Source organism: Lepidochelys kempii, chromosome 1, assembly GCF_965140285.1.
Source record: "Lepidochelys kempii isolate rLepKem1 chromosome 1, rLepKem1.hap1, whole genome shotgun sequence".
Lineage (NCBI taxonomy): Eukaryota > Metazoa > Chordata > Testudines > Cheloniidae > Lepidochelys > Lepidochelys kempii.
Genome location: NC_136380.1, coordinates 77,951,270 through 77,972,050, shown reverse-complemented (window position 1 = coordinate 77,972,050; position 20,781 = coordinate 77,951,270). Strand labels below are relative to the sequence as shown.

Sequence of the window (20,781 nt, the reverse complement as noted above, 5' to 3'; positions counted from 1 at the left end):
TCTGTCACTAAATGCTAACATCTCATGCAGTGCTTAGCTCCTACACACTTTTATTCAGTTTGGTTCCTATGGTTACGTGATGTGATTCCTTTTAACAGAGCTTGCAGTATAATCATAAGAGTTTTTATTTGTTGTGGTGGTGCAGTTTCTGCTGCCCTGCATCTATATCCACACACTTATAAGCTGTTTTATAATTATCTCACTACATACACCATCCACAAGATGTCTACATCTCTCTTAGAGGTTGGAGTGAGGTTTTGAGGGTTTGTTACAAAGTGGGAAATGTTTCGTCTGTTTTTCATTTGTGAGTGTTGGTAACATGGTAGTCTAATGTGATATTTCTTCAGATCCTCAAATCTTTTGATCAGGCCATTGATTTTGTTTTATTTTGTGTGTTCATTTCTTCATCTTTAAATATGATCATATTGTAAACATCTTCTGCTCTCTGAAATTTAGTAGTTTTGAGTGTTTGTTTTTCTGATGGGTTTTTCCCTCTCTTACATTCGTGCACATTTTTAAGGAATGCATCTTTCTCCTTGCTCTACAAAACAAACTAGAGTAAAAAAGATAAGTTTTTATGAGGCCCTCTTAGAGTTTACTCTGTGTCCTCATAACTTCAGAAGTGTTTGAAGTGCAACCATGTTCTGGCAAAATCATTAGATTTGTTTTAGACACCTGTATTGCTGCTACAAATTTGTCAGATTTCTTTTTGCCTTAACCCTTAGTATATTGACCAGTCCTGAGTTTATAAGGACTGGTTAATTTGTTGGGTTTGGGGGGAAGCCCATTAGGCAATTCCTGATTAGGAAAAATTAATAACTAAATGCTGATAATGAAGAAGCTGCAGCAGGCAGCAACATAAAGGGAATTTGTAGGACTAGCCCCACTAGTTACTTTCCCACCCAGTTTAATGATGGATTCAATTTTAACCATGATATGTTTTGTTTTAAACAATCTGTTTTGTACTAAAATGAAACTTGTACAAAGTAGCAGCCTGGTTGTATTCCACATCCATTTACTGTGAACAACATAAAATTATTTCTTCTTTATTCTTTAAAAGTAAATAAATCCTTTTCTTCTTTTTTCTGAGTGTCCTCATACCTTTCTCAGTATTCTCTCCAGTATCTGTTATTTTTCACACACTCTCTCTCTCTCTCTTTCTCTCTCTCTCTCACTCTAATACTTGCATCTATTAGAAGAAATCCCACTGATTGATAAAACTGATCATTTCTGAGAACCCTTTAATTGTTAAAACCTGCCCAAACCAATAATTCCAGAACTTTTGGACAAATTGCTACAGATGTCCTTGCTCATGCCCTCTTTGTTCTGTCTGTTTTCAAGTGCAAAGAGTTGGAAACAATCCTGCTAAATGCAGGACCACCTCAATAATATTGTGAGAGGGAAAGACAATATAACCTGTTAGCTGCTGCATAGTGAGCTAACAAGGATAATCACACAACACAGCATTCTTAAGAGTTTGTCAAAAATATTGGGAAACTTTCCTAAACACTTTATAAAATATCTTGATATTTTTGAAATTATTTGTTGTCAGTTTCAAAGTTCTACTTTTTCCCTGTTATTTGCATATTTTTTCTACATTTTATTACTTATGTGGTTTAGACTCCATAGACCTGCCTACCTCTAGGAATGCTGTTTCAGGCTGGAGTGACAGACATCATCTTGGTGCTGTGGCTTTCAGGGTTCCATCACCACCCTATCTCTCTTCTGCTGGAAATACACCTCCTACTGCTGCTGCCCACTTTGTCTTGTGTGAGGAGCCATCTGTTCAGAGAGCCAGCAAAGCCTGGGCCCAGAGACTTCTGAGGGCAGATACTAATGCAGCTTCATGGTGGAGAGGCAGCCAGAAGCAGCAGACAAGGGGACTATGGGATGGTGGGCATTGTATCAATACTGAGCATCTTATTTAACCACTTAATGAGTTATACAGGGTAGGTCACACTTCTCAGAGCTATTGTTTCAGGCTCTCTGCAGACTCAGATATCGGTTCTTCTTGATTCACAAAATGGAGGTTTTCTTCACAACCCTGATAGCTATAGACTTCTTTCAGGCTTCGATTCTGGGGTACATGATGGAAACTGGGAAATAGACTGATATACTATACTACAGCATGCCTTCTGGCCCTAATTTAAGGTCTGGAACTGACTTTGGGATCAAATCCTGCTGTCCATATTTAGGTAGATATCTGAGTGGTAACTCTCAGTTTCTACTGACATGAGTCAAATTTTAATAAGTAATCCATTTGTCAAAGGCTCTGTATATGTTTACCTGTCTTAGGAAACATCTAATCCAGCATTAATTCTGGTTCTTTATTAAAAGTGAATGTTTATATTATGAAATCAGTTGGTCTTGGTCATATGAATGTATAGGAGGTTGAACAAAGGAAAACTATAAAATATTATTAAAGAACATGACTGTGTTAGAGAAGTAAGGAAATTCAAAGTGACATTACTCCATCTGTTATCCAGGACAATGTGCCTTCTTTACTTTTCTGCTTCACAAAATGTATTTTTACATTTGTGTATTTTCCTGTCAATAGAACTTCCCCCTCCCACCTTTTTTTTCCTTTAAGGAGGGAAGAGAGAGCCACCTTGAAAGCACAGATTTGTTGAAGTGGTGGAGTGATTACATGTTGTGCACATACACATATTATTTAAAAAAGGATTATTGAATTAATGGTTGCAACTTCTCTGAATGAGTTATTCATGCATGCACAGTCAATGGGACTCCACTAAGGCACAGGGGTCTGCAGTGGCTCTTTATGGTATCCGGTCCTTACTAAGCATTGGACATGTGCATTAGCCCCTTTCTAGCCTTAACACCTTTTCATTTTGATTCTAAAATTTTCTGCAGCAAATGAAGTGGTAATGGTTTACAAATTCCACATTTTAAAGAAAATTAAGTTCTATTGGATTTACAGGAGTGCAAACAAACATAAGCCTAAACACCCCCTTGAAACTTTTACCTTGGATTGTATTCCCTCATGGTTTGGGTATGATTAAAAAGGTGTAGGGTTTTTAAAAAATATATAAATGAATGTAGCTTAGTTGTAGATTCCTTATTGGGACACACTTGATCTTGAAGTTCCCCATCCCCGCTGCCCCCAATGTGAATCTAAATGGAAATTATGGCTCAACCTTTGGCTGAACTATGGCTGTAGACCTAATAGTCCTCTGTGATATAACTTGATAATAATTCTATATCAATACAATACTATTTATTTTTAGAAGAAATAAACATAAAATCAAAATTTTGAATGCCAATGCATAGGTTCATTGTTTTTATTTACTTGAGACCTGGTCCTGCAAATATGAACAAGTTACTTCACTTATTATATGTCATTGGGCCCACTGATGTAAGAAATGTTCCTTGTAAGAGTGTGTGTGCAGGATTAGTCCTGAAAATTTTATAGGATGATTTAGTAGATTATCATTATACTAATTTACTACATTTAAAACATTTGATTATATGTATTTTGTTTAAAATAGAAATAATAAAGGTCTTTTTTTTCTTTTATAAGAAACTTTAAATTTGACACATACACAATTGAATTTACAATCTGGCCACTTTGAGACCCTGACTTTTCTAAAGTCCCATTCCATTTAGTTCAATGGGAATTTTGCCTGTGTTACAACTACAGGTTTGGGCCCCTACTGTTTTATATACACTTGTGTTTTAGTGCTTCAGTTATGCTCTTAAACTTGTTCATGGGTTAATGCCTCAGGTCTCCTGCTGCTTGATATTTAAACAACCGAAGATTTAATCTTGCTCCAGTTGAACTCCAACATGAGCTTTGCGCTTGGCTTCAGTTTAAGCAGGATCAGGCCTTCAGTGTTGTAAATAAGGATAAATAAGCATAAACATATTGCTAATTTAGGAAGTTCAAATAAACTAACATTATCCACATCGATATTTTCTGAAGCAGCCTTTCTTACCCAGGCAAAATCACATGAATCTGACCATCCCGTATTAAAAATACAGTGTAAGACTCTTCTAGCTGTTAAAGAAACAATACTGCTAATAACTCTGCATCAATTCTTTGATCAAGTACACCAGAAAAAATGAAGGCAGTTTTTTACAGATAACAAAGACAAATTTCTTTCCAGTCTTTAAAAGTCATCTTTAATCTGTACCAGTGGTGAGTGAATATGGAAATGTGGTTATCTGAACTGGTGAGTACTGAATTTCATCTACCCTGCTAAAACTGCCCTGTTAAAGAACGTGCCTACATTATTTCATGGCATATTGTCATTTTTTTCTAGTGCTCTGTGGAAATATTTGAATTTTATAAAAGAAAAAACTTGCAGTAAGTATTCACTATTTCTGAATAACTGGTAGAAAATCAGAAATATTGATAAAGGGCACATCTGGCCTTCAATCTGCAATAGTTGGGAAGATCTGACTTTTATTCATTATATTCTTTAGTTGTGCTATTATCTGTTACTTTGGTGGAATCTTGTTAGCAACTTCATTAGATAAGAAGTGGCCTCTAGTCTTGATGTCCAGCTGAAAGCTGAACGTTTAGAAGGATGTATGTTAACCATGAATAGTAAGTCCTGACTCCTAATTAAAGAGTCTAACTCTCTTTGCCATTTAGAAGCTTTATTTTTTCAATGCTCATCAACCTAGATTAGATAACCCATCACCCACTAAAGAAAAAGCTTATTTTTCATTTTTGTTTAAGTGAAGGTATAGTCCATTTTAAAAAATCCATATCCAAATGATCACTTCTCAGGCTACAAATTGCTTTTTGCCTTATTTTGTCAGTATTCTGAGTCTCTTAATCCATGTTTCCCTGCTCTGTTTCATAGGGAAATCAAATTGGTTTTGTAGTGCATTAATGTTTTATACAATATTCCATAGAGAACATTAAATAAAAAGAAAAGAAAAAGGTTGACCTCTAACACCTTCACCCATTTCTTATGTCAAACTGGGAAATGTTGAAAGCCCTATATGGTTATAACCCTTCTATCTAACTGTGACCCCCCTTAACATTAAGCAGGTGACTCGATTAAACATAAATCAGGCATAAAATGCCCTGCATGAGGCAACACAGTGAATCAAGCAAATTATCAAATGGCAAAACTCATTCTGTGCTCTGGGCAATGTAAGCTGCCAGCACTTATACATCAAAACTTCACTCAATGTAAGGTTGATTTTATTTTATTTTGTTTATTTTAATTCCCTTTAGCATGCTATGTTACTCCTGTAAAATGCTGTCTGCATCATTAGCTTCCTAAGAAATGCTTTTCTCTTCTAGCAAAGGCTGATCACAGTCTTAAGCATAGAAATCTCTCTATGACTACATAGGCTGTAGTCTGTAGTACATGCTAGTAGAACTGGTATGTTGTGTAGTGGTACCGAAACTCAGGCTTGTGTGACTGTATTGATGTGTGTGTGTGTGTGTGTGTGTGTGTGTGTAACGTTATCAAAATTATGAGCACCAAAGGAATAATGTAATAAAATTGAAGCACAGTAGCCATTGAGGATATTTTCCAGTTCCAGTAAAGATGTTGGGATTAAAATATGTAAGTCCAATCTTAAGGCTGGAATGAAGTTTTATGTAAGATGATACATGTCTTCCTTTCACAGTGCTTTTTATGCTGCTTTAAAACATGTCAGAATAATCCCCAGCAGAGGAACCTAAAAGGAATGTCAGCTCTGTGGTTATGTAAATTGAACTGAGTGCTTTACTGCAGGTTTAAGATTTTTATAACTCAAAAGTTGTTAACAGCCAGCTGGTTTGTATCTGTTTTTTATGGTTATTCTTGTCATATGCAGCCTCCACAATTTTTAATTATATTTTATGGTATGTGTTTTCCCTCCTCTTGAATCCCAGAGCCACTCTTTGCTTCAGAAGATATTTTCCACTGGGAAGAGAACAAGCATTGCTTTGGGACTCCATCATTAGAAATACTGTTGTATAATTACTTATCGGTAACAGCAATAGAGTGTGAATATCATGGAACTCACCATTGCAAATATGTAACTTGCTATTCCAGTACAGAAATCTATATAATTCAGCATACCTAGTTAGTAAATTTTGCCTGCCGCCCCCAGCTAAAAATAAATAAAATGATGATCATGCCTCTGTTGTCTTCAATTTAAAAAAGCTGATTTACAGTTTTTATTATATTCATATGCAAATTAATCTTTGCTTCACAGTTCAGTTCTGAATGCATGCTTTGTGTTTAGAAGATCTGATTACATTGCATGTTTGAGATCACAACTCATTTTGTATCATAATTCGCAGAAATACTGTATTTATAATGTAATGAATATAATAGCAGTACTGGATAAGATTGCTAATTTTTTTCTATTATTCATAGCAATGTACTTCGAGAGGTGGCTTTATCCCTAACTGGAGATACAGTAATTGTAAATATCCAAAAGAGAGTATCCTTCTGATGGAGTTAAAAATAACGATTCCTCCTTTACCAAAAACACACCAAAAGAAATAAAACCCCAGCAAAACCCTGTGACTTAAAACAGTACTTAAAACAGTAGACCAAGAATATTTATTTATACATTGTGGTAGATGCATTCCCAGAAAGTCCTTGTTTTTGAATATTTTACAGCACTTTGTTTAAGTGTTTACCCCTTCAGTGAAATGAATCAGACTGCTCTCTAATTGTGTTTAATGGCAGCTCCTCCTATTGAAACACCTCCTCTCATTTTGGATCTAATGATGTAAGAGCTGGAGTCTTAAATAATTAATCATGTATGTAGAGCTGCCTTGGAAATGCTTAGACATTTCAGGTACTTTTTAAGCATCAAAACCACATGAATACACAAGATTATTAATTTTTTGTTGTGCTTTGTGTGAGGTATGTGAAAATTAACACTTGCTGATTAGTTACAGTATACAGTAGACAAATACCTGCAACCAACCCTCATTTAAAAGTGTGTATCATGCAATGTGAGGAAACCATGTGTGCTTTTGTATTATATTCAAAACATTAATTTATGTAATCCAATTTCATTACTTTAACAGGCTAAAATCAATATAAGTATTATCATCAAACTTAATATTTTCAGACATTATGACTCTGTCCGCCTACTTGTATTACACAATATTATCATATTTAAGCTTTTGAATGTTAAAAATTAGGGAGTGTTTATTTTGACCAACTTATGCTGTAAAAGCTAAAAAACGTATTGAGTGTTTTTGGCACTGTGGAATCCAAATGTGCTTTTGTACTGAATTTGGCCTTAAATTATTTTATGAAACTACCCATAGTTGCACCAAACACTAAATATAAATTCATATAATACAGAGGTGTAATGTTAATGGTTATACATTAAGATAATACCAACTTAATATTAAAAATGACAGAATATATTGAAGAAAATAAGTTAACTAAATAATTGTCAGGATAGATCCTCAAAATCAGTTATCTTTTAAAACTTAATTTTCCATGTGGGCAACGTATGAAGATTAAAAGGGATCCTGGCTCTGTGCAAGTTAAAGGGAGTTTCTTCATTGAACTCCCTGGGGCTAGGGTTCCCCCGTAGGATGTCCCTAATATTCTTCTTTCTTCTACTGAGCAATGAAGAAAAAACAAAATAAATTTCAACTTGCAGAATTGCCCCATAGACTGTAACCAGAGCAGGAATACTACCATAGGCAGTGGTGCATTTGCACAGTTTTATTGTCCTGACCATGCCAGAAGAAAGACAGGAAGCAGTGGATTTGCTTTAATTAGGCCACAACTTTATTCACTTAAAATATCTGGGAATGCCCAGCAATAAATTGTACAGGGCAGGTCATCATTATTTCTTTAAGTGTTTCCCCCTACTTGGGGGTGGGGGGCTGCCATTAACTGTCCCCCTTCGCAGCCTGGTGCCAGCCAGCCAGTTGCAAAGCCCCACAGCCTCTCCCCCAAGGTAATGTGTGATGGTAAGGGGGCTGGCACAAAAGGGGAAGGGTTGGCTTCCTTTTGAACTGAACATTAGGAGTCCTAAACCTCCCTTGCCCAACTTCCTTAAGGGATGCGTTCCTCTAAATATCCTGCCAATCTACTTTGTCTGACAAACGTATGCTTTCCATAATGAGTACCTGTACTGGACATCTGCCACATTTTTTAGTTATTAAATTACAACATTTTAACCTAATCTCCCTGCCTACCCCACCTGACCTGCTGTGGGGAAGGTGAAAAAACCCACCCTGCCTAGGCCAGTCTGGCAGTGAGGAAAAAATTCCTTCCCAGCCCCAAGGGGAAAAGCAACCAGCATCATGCCCACCCGATTTTACTCTGATTCCATGGGAAAGAGGGTAGATGTTGTCAGCCCGATGGCAGGGAGATAAGGTTTCTGCAGAACTGCCCGGGATATAAATAATCCTCTCAACTGGTCACCAGGAAAGGCACTACTCCCCACCTAGTCCAGCCACTTCCTGTTCCTCCCTTTTTTGTCCAGGTAAATTTTCCGCTTCCTCCTCCTCTGCCAACAATAGCATAGGGGTCTCTATATAGGGGCAACAATTCCTTTTCTTTTAGCCAGCCAAGGACTCACTGCATATAGTTGCACTGAACTCATTTGTCTGGACTGCATGAGATGTTACCTATGATCATTCACAAAATAATTCGCTGCTGCATTGTTGGTTGAAGTATAAACAGAGAACCATCGGCTTCATACCTACAAGTAAAACAACTTTTAAGATAAGTCACTTTTGAAGCTCTACAAAACTACAATTTTAGAACTTAAAGCTCCTCTCCCCTCGCATCCCCAAATTCCAGGTCAGTCTGCCAGAGCTAGATCTGTTAACCTTCCAGTCATGCTGCAAAGCCAGTCTTTACCTCTCTCTTCTCTAAGGCTGTTGAGAATGGTGTGAGGTGAAGGGAATATATTTATGGATTGTCCTTGCTTTGTTTATTTATTTTTTTTTTAATTTATGGGATGTGAAGAAATAAATAATATGAAGAAATAAATGTGAAGAAATAAATAAAATAGTTTGTTATTAAAAGCACTCTGCATTAAAAGGAACTAAGGTTTCCTCACAAACCTTGTGCAACTTCCATTAACTGTTCTGTGTATCTTGAGAGATATTTGTACATCTCAGTTGTCTCCAGTATTCAATAACTTCCTGCCTTTGAACTGAGCTTCTGAACAAACAAGGGTTTTTAAATGACTTAAAATTTACTTACAGATAGGATGCAAGTAGGTTTAGTGAGCCCAAATCTGTGCTGTAAATCTGAAGTAAATCACTGACTCTCATTTAATTTATTTGTGGAAGGCCCAGCTCTGGGAGCAGAATTTGCCTCAAGCCTACCCCCCTTTAATTAAGGACGACTGGCTTCCTTATTTGGGAGTATTGTAGCTTCATTTAGCACTGGATCTGAAACCAACTCACCCTGGTGATTCTAGGATCCTCATGGTCATAGCACTGTAGTACTTTATATTAATGATCACTAAGAAGAAAATAGAAATAAAAATATTGATTTTCTCATAGTGTCCTTGAACAGAAGGTCATCTGGGGAACAAATTCTCATACATGTTTGCTCCTATCTGAATAGATTGCAAATTTGTTAGCTAATCACATTGTTCCTCTTTCCAGCCCATTTTATACTGTGATATAGTTTTATGGCACAATTAGAGTAGAAAATAGTTTTTTAAATCTTTAATATCCTGTTTTGCAGAAAGCAGTTTCCTTCACATTCAACAAAAATAATTAATCACATTTTACAAAAAATCATTATTTTCCTTCTTGATAACATTTAAGTGATTCAGAGGATTATATTTTTGTATTCCAGCAGAGCTAATGATTATCAGGTAGTAACAGGAGGACAGAGAATATCTGGTTTCAATACAGCCCTAGCCACCATTCAGGAATTTAAGATTCTTCATGAAACATCGTACAGTGAGAAATGTTTGAATAGTTTTGGTCATTCATAGAAATTATTAAAACCTCCACTGTGCCCCTCCCGGCATCAGACTGTCAATGGATGGAACACAAACATCATTTTAAAAAAATAGTCTAAATTTTAGAATCCATTAAGTTGTGGGGGGTTTTTTTTTGTTTGTTTTTGTTTTTTAAATCTGAACTGTATGATTTAGGTTATTTCATTTGAGGTAATAGTTTTTATTGGACCAACTTCTGTTGGTGAGAGAGACCAGCTTTTGAGCTTACAGAGAGCTCTTCTTCAGGTCCAATAAAAGGTATTACCTCACTCACCTTGTCTCTCTAATGTCCTGGGACCAATATTCCTACAACAGCACTGCAAACAGCATGTTAAAGTGTTTTTCTGTACGTGCTGAATTTAGGTGCCATTTGAAAGCCGTGTAAAAGATGCTCTGTGCATTTTTAGAACCAATGAGTGCACAGTTTATTTTCAACTACTGTCTCAAATCTTAGAGAAGTTTAGTTACAGTACTAATCCACCGCTTGACAGAGGTGGATTTAGAACAAGTGCTAGTAACAATATTGGATACTTTTCTTTTTAATAGTTTTGTGCAAGCATTAAGTAATTTAGCCTTATAACAAACCCTGCAAGGGGGAGTGATATAATTTCTACTTGAACATGGGGGAAACTGAGAGATCAAGTGACTTACCTGAAATAATACAGCAAGTCCAGTGGTCGTCTCAGTATTAGAGCACATGAATCTCTGCTTTAAAGTCATATTTTTGTCCCACTAGACTAGTCTACTTCTCATCAATTGAGGTAGGATTTTTCTGACACTTCATCAGACGCTGCTCCGCCAATTCTTGTTTTTATCTGTTCTCAGATTCTTCTTGCTCCCAATTATGAGTTGTTATAACACAGAGAACAATTGTGTATTCTGTGCATAGTAGAAAAACAAAACCAAATAAACCTGTGCGAGTCATTTGGGTGTCAGTAAGCCCATGTGAGTGTAGTTACAGGACAATCATATAGGTCTGATTTTCTAGGATTTCATTTACTGAAGATAAATCAGAAGAAAATGGCATCCAGGAAAATAAGGCAGACCATCAGCTGCCTAACCCTGTGAGTGACCTAGAGGCATCTCTAAAGCTGCCAAAATAACTGTTTATGGAATCTGTCAAAAAGCCAAATGCTGCTGGAAAATATATCTTCCATGCTTTTCCATCTGGATCTAGTATCTGACGAGAAAAAGAGATGAACATGTGGTACAGTGTTCTTGGGTAAATGGTGTCCTACAATCCACCATCAACTAAAAAAATATTGGCACTGCACTTAGGATTTGCCACTGTTAATACTTGTGCAAAGATATTAACACTAATAAAGGAATGATCTTTTGGCACACATCTAGGAAGCTTGTAACATAAACTTAGATCTGACAGTTTACTTTCTTGGTGTTACCTACTAGCCGTCTGCAATTGCTGTAGGTACAACCTGTATGTGTGAGGTTTTTATTATTTTTATTTTATTGTATTTTTAAATCTGTTGTTATTACATCATTGAGTGTGAGTGGCTGATACTTTAATATTATTCACAGAGATAGTGATGTCATTGAAATCTATTATATAAAAATGGTAGCTTCTCCAATTTACTAAACACTTACATACATAATTTATTTAAAAGCTTGTATATATTAATATCTCCTAGCTTCCTGTATATAATATAGATCTCTATGAGGTAATCTTTTTTCTATAATGCAATCATCCTACAGTACATTCCTCATTTTATATCTTTAGATATGAGCATGTTAATTAGTTATAGTTGAAAGGGCAAAACAAAGAAAAAAACCCTCTATTTAATTTTGGACAAAATTTTGGTGCTGTGGGTACTTTCTTTTTAAGAAACATCTGAAAGCACAGAAAAGCTACTTGTCAAAATTCTGATACTTAAAACTTTGTGAACACAGAAGTTAATGGTACCATGTCACTTTCTAAATGTCTCCTTTGTAGGTTGGTAATTGAAAATGTCAGCGCTATATAGAGACAAAATTATAAACACACACTTTTCTGAGATGGAAGAGCTTTGGATTTGATTATGGTACTATGTTTTGCAGAAACTAGGGATTCCACAGATGGTGCAGGGTTGTATGTAAAATATTGTCGTCTGCCAGCACAGAATCATACAGATGCATCCATCAGTCACAATAACTCCTACTGTTCTAAATACCACCTTATACTATACTGCCCATCGGTTACTGTGAAGCTTAGATTAAGCACAGCTTCTTGAAGAAATGCAGACCACAATTCCCTCTCAAGCTGTCATTACAATAGTAGCTCTGTTTTGCCAAACACAATAGTTTCACTCAGCCTTAGTGATCTGGATCATTTGATAAGCTGGACGCAAACAAACTATGTGTTTTTAAATGGCTTAATGTAAATGTGTATATCTAGGAACAAAGAACATAGGCTATACTTATGGAATGGGGGACTCTATCCTGGGAAGCAATGACTCTGAAAAAGATTTTGGGGTCATGGTGGATAGTGAGCTGAACATGACTTCCCAGTTTAACATGGTGGCCAAAAGGGCTAATGAAATCCTGGGGAATCTCAAGTAGGAGTAGAGGTTATTTAACTTCTATATTTGACACTGATGCAGCCACTGCTGGAATATTGTGTCTAGTTCTGGGTTCCACAATTCAAGAGAGATATTGATAAATTGGAGGGGGTTTGGAGAAGAGCCACGAGAACAATTATAGGATCCTATATAACAATTCTATAGGACTAGAAAGCATGCCTTGTAGTGATAGACTTGAGCTCAATCCATTTCACTTAACAAACAGAACGGTAAGGGGTGACTTGATTACAGTCTGTAAATATCTACCTAGGGAACAAATATTTAACAATGAGTTCTTCAATATAGCAGAGAAAGATATAACACGGTCCAGTGGCTGGAAGTTGATGGAAGACAAATTCAGACTGGAAATAAGGCAAAGATTTTTAACAGTAAGAACAATTTACCAAGGGTCTTGGTGGATTTTACATCACTGAGAATTTTGAAATTAAGATTCTCTATTTTTCTAAAATACAGGCTCTAGGAATTATTTTGAGGAAGTCCTATACCCTGTATTGTACAGGAAGTCAGACTAGATTATTGTCCCTTATGGCCTTGGAATCTAGGATTTCATGGAGTCAATGAATCCATGAATCCAAGCTTGGAGCAGACATATTCCACATGACCCATGTGTCCACTCAAAAGTCCCAATGAAGTTTGAATACTGCAAATGCACAATGAACTTCTTCAGTCATTGGCAGAAATGTGGCTAAATTTTATAGCATCTATTTTCAACTGTAAGTGCATCAAAAATTAAATTAAATGTTTCTATATTCTATCAAAAGCTAATTCTCACTCTTACAAAATGGCCACACATCATTACTGAACAGCTTAACTGTCCTAGTATAAACACCAATTCATAATAATAATTACAATAGACAGTCCACTCCTACTCTTTCTCCTGCTGTTATCCCTTCCTCTCCCTAAATGCCAATGAGAAAGGTGGTTTTGCAGCATGTCCAGAAGGTTGGGGTCTGGGTTTTGGTGGATCACCTGGAGAAGCTAGTTCTAGCATCACAGACCTTTAAAGGCAGTCCCTGCCCTTTAGAACTAAGGAGAATCCTGAGTAAATACCTCCACTGATTGCAGCGGTGACAGCATCACATGGGAGAGGGTCAGTCCCTGAGGCAACAATTGAATGTTTGTAGATTTAGAACCAACACCTTGAACTCTACTCAAAAGCTTATTGGCAACCATTGCAGATTATAAAACTATAGTGTACATGCTGCTTGTGAGATGTTCTGATTTATAAGCTGGTAGCAACATTTTTGCTTCATTTTCTGAATGGTCTCTTGTAGAGCAATCTAATCTATAAATCACAAAAGTGTGGGTAATTATAACAAGGTCCACATACCAATGAAACAGTAACTCACACATTTTTCTTGCCATTTGCAAGATGTGAAAGTTTATTGAAAAGATGCATGCACTCTCTCAAACAGGGTGCTGGTATGGTCTTTGTCCTCTGTTCAGGTTGTTTCTTCCAACTAAAACCTCTGTTTTCCTGATTCAGCCTCAGCCAGCCACTCCTGTTAGAAATCCCAAACTCTTACAGACATTGGGCAATCCATTTCATAACACCAGCCAGGTTGGTTGTGATGGAAATATTGGAATATAAGATTGCTTTGTACCCAAATATTATCATTACATATTTGTACCACTCTTAACCATGTGGTTGGTTCCTCACAGATCTGATAAAGGAGTCCCTGCTCTGAGCAGTGTACAACTTGGAAGTTAGACATGATATAACTAATGAGGGAAGCCACAAATGATGGGGATGGGTCAAGAGAGCTCATGCCCAATCATTGTCTCCAATGCATATTGAAAGGGAGGAGGGAATAAAGTTGAATAATGAATAAATTTGAGAAAATCATGATCTGCTGATGGACAATTCACATATAACGAAAGAGACAAAATGAATCAAATTATTTGTTGCAAATTATGCTCCCAGTTCCACTTGTAACTAATTGAGAGATTTTTCAAAACAGTGTATGTGCAAAATGTGTACTGTCATCAGACACTGCTGCCTTCACATTCTGGCCATTGTCTGATGCTACTAACTCAGGTGAGAAGTGCTGACATCAACTCTGTTCTGATGGCTTCTATCGTCTCCAATATTGCTAGCAATGAATGTGTGATTTCTCAAAACTACACATGCATAGCATGGCATACTGGTAGTTTCCACTGCTGCCAAAAATGATCTTGTGCGCACCAATGTCCATATATTCAGCATGCTTTGTACTGGTCCATTTGTCCTTAGTGAGGTGGACCATTTCACACACAGTTATTGATTTCAAAGAGTATAATAGCTTTTTTGGAGTATTTATGATCTGTTATATAAACTTGAATTTAGTATAATATTGCACTTTTCCATAATGTCAAATGTTGTGACATGAATGCAGGAAGGAGTTAAAAATACTATTATAGGAAAAAGTTACTTCACATCTACTATAACCGATATTCAGATGTTAATGACATGTATGCATTTTAAATACCAACATTTCCCACTTCACATTTTGGTTAAGGGTCTTCAAAATTTCATTCTATAGCGATGAAGCTGTTTTAAGTTACAAAATAAGAGCATTTGGAGATCTCGGCCTATAATCATTCTAGATAGAATTCTTTTTGACATAAGAGGGAGTTTTTTATGAAGCCTTTTCTGATGGCAGGATCAGGTCCTCAGTCTAGAGCATATATATAGAGAGAGCTGAGGAGTAATCCCTGATAATTGTTATTTATGACAAAAAATATAGCACTATGGTATGTCGCTAAGATTATTCAAATGTTGCACTATTCATCATGGCTTACTGCTACTTTTAGTATCATTATTCCTTACACTGCAGTACAAACAAGCCAGTTTTACTAAAGTTTTAGGAGAAGATATATATATATATATATAATGTGCACTTGGCTAGCTGCATCATACATTTTTTAGTGGTCATTTGTTTTTTTTGTCTTCCTCTCATGCATTACTTAGTGACCAATGCCAGAGCCAAGATAATGGGCTAGATTGGATTGGACTTTGGGCTTGAATTTGGTATTCTAGTTTGCAGATGGTAAATGGGCCAGTAGGATTTTGGACTTCAGTGTGCTGTTCCACTTTGCAAAAATAAGGGTGCATAGATGGTCGAGGGTTGTCTGCAAGAAGCTACTATTTTGTCTGCCAGCATAGAACTACATAAAGTCAGTCAATATAACACCTACTGCTTTAAAAGTTCTATCTAGTCCAGTACCTTGCCTCTGGTACTGCTCTACACATAATAGATCAGCAGAAGGTTAAAAAACAGAGGATACCCAAAGCCATAATGCAGCCAATTTACAACTCTGTAAGTGAGTGGGGAAAAAATATCTCCTGACCCTTGCAGGAGATCAGTTTATGTTCTGAAGCATGAGATTTGACTACCCTTATATCATTGTTTTAACATGTGAACATATTTTCTTGAAACAATCAATAGTTTTTCTTGTTAAATGGAATTTTCCTATAATTAAAACACTCAAGTGTATCTTGTGTATCAATACTGTAAACAGGGAGATACAAATAGTAAAGTATTGTAGCTGTAGAAATTGTCAGCATATTTTCAAGGTTCATGTCTTCTCTGGGAAGAATGATTTACTAAATACTTGCAACATTTTCTGAACTTCTTTTTGCAATTAAATTTGTAACTAAATGTTTATGGCTAGGTTTTCTACAACATTCAGTGTAACTGATCTTGAAATTATGTCAAACTCTATCGTATTTTCAGCTACACATAAATGTGACAGAAGAAGAATTGAGATGGTTCTTTAGTGATGGGTATTAATTTTTGCAGTATGTAGCCAACTTTTTGTGCTGCTAATGAATAATCTTATACAGACTTCTTTTAAAAATCCCATTAAGTAGTAGTCTGCATTTTAGTTGACTGCTGAGGATGTACTAACATGTAGCTGTGATCACATCTCATCTTAGTTGGGCATGTAACTGTTTGCATCCCTTGCTAAATCCTTGCATCCTATGCTCTTTCCATGTACCACTATTTATGAGTGAGTAATGCTGCTTTCCTTTGTTGGGAAGGGCAAGACCCTGAAGAACTTTTGCAGCTGACCGTCCTTATGCATGGTTTAACTAGAAATACTCTGTAACTTTCCTTAAAGACTAAAAAGTAGGTTTGACCCTGATTTTACGTTGTGTAGATGTGTGTGGGGGGGCTGCTATTTCAGTATGGAGCCCCATTGCATATAATGAGGCCAACTGCGTGCTACAAAATCCAGAACTGGTATGTTGTGGTCCAGAGCTAAAATCCCAGCCCTAAGTCTACCAACATTTATGCAAATAAGTAATTTAAATTTAAATGTTACACATATGAGTAGTCCCATTACAGTCAATGGGACTACTCAAGTGAATAAAGTTACTCACATATATTAAGTGTTTGTGGGATTGAGCCCATAAATTGTTGGGAGACATACTTCCACTGGGCCACCAGGCTGCCTCAGTGATATTTAGATATTAGTTAATCAAAGAACTGTGTACCATTACCCCAGGATCTGTGTCAAACTGTGGACTACGTTAAAAAAAATGACAAAAGCTCCTGGTGATTGAAAGATTGAGTATTTAGCTACATTACTGCTGTTACAGGCATGAACATGTCCTTTCAGTATTTTTGAATTGTAGCAACGTTACAATTAATTAATTATGTCTATGTAGCTAGAAATTAGACTAAAGTTAAAGAGTTTTATTAAATCCTTTTGATTTTTCTTGATCTCCTTGACTGTGTAGGTATAAATGAAATATATTTTTAAACTAGACTCAGTTAAAGAAAGTGCTGCAGTTAGTCAAATGTAAGAATGTTTTGTAATCAAGAAAATTCATTGCATGTCAATAATTTCAGTTGTATCTCTATTATGATATTCATGTTTTTAACCAGTAGTAAAAGAAAGAATAGTATGATGAAATCATGACAGAATGCACACAAAAAATCAGTGAGGAACTTCTGTTTGCAACGTTTATGGAGAAGTTGTTCCCATAAGAAATTGTTTTGTTAAATAAAAGCTATTATTGTGCTCTAACAATGCAAATGTAAAACAGAAAATTTGTCTATTAACATCACTGTGTCAATGTATAAACAGCACTTTATCTTTTTGGAAATTTTATAGAACATTTGGGTAAAGAGATTGTGGACCAGGGTTCAACACCTACAAAAAACATTTTTTATATTGTTCAAAGCTAACCTTTTTTTTTTTTTTTTTAAACAAAGGTTTTATCTGCACTTTTTCATCTGTTTAGAAGCATACATTTTTGGTTAAGAAATTGAAGACAATCTCTTTGTCTTTTTTCTAAGCTAGGGAGGTTGAGATAAAAAAGAATGCCTGCTTTAAAAGTCACACATGGCTGTAATTTAAGATTTTTTTTTTACTTCATTGTCCATAACAGTTGAAAGAAACCTTCAATGAAAGTTTATTAACTAGGCCAATGCCTGAGGCAATAAAGGTTCATTTATTACCAGTTTCTTGGCTGTTTTTCTTCTTCTATTTTTCAGTTAAACTCAGAGCGTAAGATAATACTTCACAAAATTAAACCTTTGACCTTCTGTAGAGTTAAGTCTCCTTTGATTAGATAAAGTAACAATTTATGGTCCGGCATGAGGTTGCACATGAAATGAATAATGCAACAGATTGAATGAGGACTGAGAATCTATTGCTTTTGAAGAGATGACTGTTGTTTAAGAGAAAAAATGTTCTCACTTAATTGTATTGTTTTGATTCTGTATGCACTTCAGCAGGATTTCAAACTGTTCTAAGAAAATTCAGTAACAATTAGGCCAACGCATCTATGCTACATTGTTTAATTCTGCCAAAAATACTTTGAACTAAAATCAAGTTCACAGATTGCAAAAAAATGTTAAAGCTGAAAACCTTCAGTATTTATTATGGTATTGTAATTGATGATTTCCCCTTCTACTTTAAGAATATAAATCAATGAAATCACAAAACTGAACAATTTTTGGGAATAACTGCCCATTGATTCTTTAAATGGAATATACTACTGATGAGGGAATGAGGTTTTCACTTTATTTGCTGAATAATTTAATTTTTCTCTGCGTAGCTCCTATTTTTAACAAATGAACAGCAAGAGCTATATAAAGATCTCAGATCAAGTAATGAAATCTTAACATTTCTATCAATTTTATTTAAAATATATATAAAGGCATGCTCTCCTGACTATTTTTAAGCAAAATTCCCTATATCCTTCTATAAGGATTTCTGGATGGGACCAAGATGGCCTTTAAAGTGGTAACTGCTCACTTCTAAATTAAAATTATCTATTTCTCTATCGTAGTATTAATTGTTTGGACACTTGATGACTGAAAGCAAAAGGAGATTTGAAACCTTGAAGCCTAGTTGTTGACATTCAACTCTTTTCTGCCTTATTTGTTTGTTTTAAATGCATTAGCCATGCATCAAAATTCATAATGCAACTTAAATATAGTTACAGGAAAAACTTGATTAGTTGTGGTTAAAAACATATGGCCTGATTCTCATCTCACTTACAGCAATTTTTTTAAGTCTGATGACTTCACTGAGTTACTTCAGTGTACACAAGTTGAGAATTGGCCTAAAATTTGTAGAATTTTAACAATTGATTGAATTACTCTAAACACTCGCTGTGGAAATTTAAGTAAGATACTAATTATTAACCTTTTAGTCATCGTTTCTCTCTAATTACTACAGCAGTCATTTTTTAACTGTTTGAAAACCGATTGTATGAGCTGTAAGAAATGTAAATCCAACAGGGGGAATGTATAGTTATAGAGTCTGATGGAGAATTCCTTGATCACTCAGAAATTGTAGTTATGGGAGTTTTGGGTGTGCAAAGACTGTTGGCTTAGGTTGGACTGATCCATAACGTTTAACAAAAATAAGAAGTGTGGATTACTCTTAAATTCCAACCAACTGTCTAAATAATTTGAAGTGAAAAAAAACTTCTGCTAACATTTAATGTATTTTAACAGAACATTTGAGTACAATCTAAGGCTTCCCATTCTGCAACCTGTTCTGTGTAGTCAGACTGTTGTCCTAGTGCGGATCCCCCATTGTTTTAAGTGTCCTCCATCACAGAACATAAGAGCCTAAGTTTCTGATTGTGCTTCATTCAAAATCAGTGGAAAAATTCCCATGTTCTTCAGTTGGGATTGGGATAATAGGTCACTTGGTACGTCTACACAGTGAGTGGCAGTGTGTCTCAGAGCCTGAGTTAATAGATTCGGGCTTGCAGGTTTGTGCTACAGCTCTGTGTAGACATTGGGACTGACTAGAATTCAGGCTCAACATTCAGAGCCCGATCTCCAGCTCAAGCCACAATGTCTACACAGCTGTTTTTAGCATTGTAGCACAAGCCCTGAGAGGCCAAGTCTGTTGACCCAGGCTCTGAGGCTTGTTGTTATGGGCTGCTGCTCACTGCGTAGATGTATCCTTAGAGCCTCAACCTGCACCACTGAAGTCAATGGGAGCTTTGCCATTAACTACAGTAAGCTCAGGATCAAGCCCATAGACTTAAGTCCTGCATTTCCTCCTGAGGCAAAACTACCACTGTGCCTGACTACCGCCTACATGATCAAGTCCAAAATTAGGTCAAGAAAAGACATTAATTATTTCCAAGTCAGTGCAGCTGAAATAAACTTAAAGAAAAAGGATTAAGTATTAATTTGAAATACTGAAAAGGCTTCTAGCAGAACTTAGAAAAAATTTGGATTTCTTCCCACAAGATAGATAAAATATTTCTGTATGCTGAAATGAACTTTCCAGCAAATAGAGGAAATGAAATGTAACACCAGCCATTGACAATTTTTTTTTAGCTTTTTCCTTGTTCTGTGTTGCCCAAGGTGAGATGGCATGAAAATGCTAAAAAAACCAAACCGAACCCTACAAAAATTGGATGTAAACTAAAAAACAAACAAACCACAAACCCCCAAAAGAAACCTTTTGAATTAGCAAATTGAAAGGGTCATGTAATAAAGAAGCAGGGCCAGCTCCAGGCACCAGTGAACCCAGCAGGTGCCTAGGGCGGCAAATGTAAAGGGGTGGCAGGAGGTTGGGCTCGGCGGCAATTCGGCAGTGCGGACGTGACATTTCTTCGGTCGCCGGTGGCAATTTGGCGGCCGCACCATCATTCCGCCTCCGTGTTCGGTGGGCAGGATTTCGCCTCCCTGTTCGGCGGGTGGAGCCAGCCCTGTAAAGAAGAGACACCAACAATTACACAATTCATTTACCTGTCTTGTATAACAGAAACAGTATTTCAGTATGATTCTGTAAACTTCCATAAACAAATCTGTATTGCTGTGCT

The 20,781-nt window shown here is 36.2% G+C and overlaps 1 protein-coding gene across 13 annotated transcripts in view; it reads left to right on the top strand.

Moving 5' to 3' along the window:
* DACH1 (dachshund family transcription factor 1) overlaps positions 1–20,781 on the top strand; it is a 462,083-nt gene that overhangs the window by 203,032 nt on the left and 238,270 nt on the right. The window lies entirely within an intron of this gene.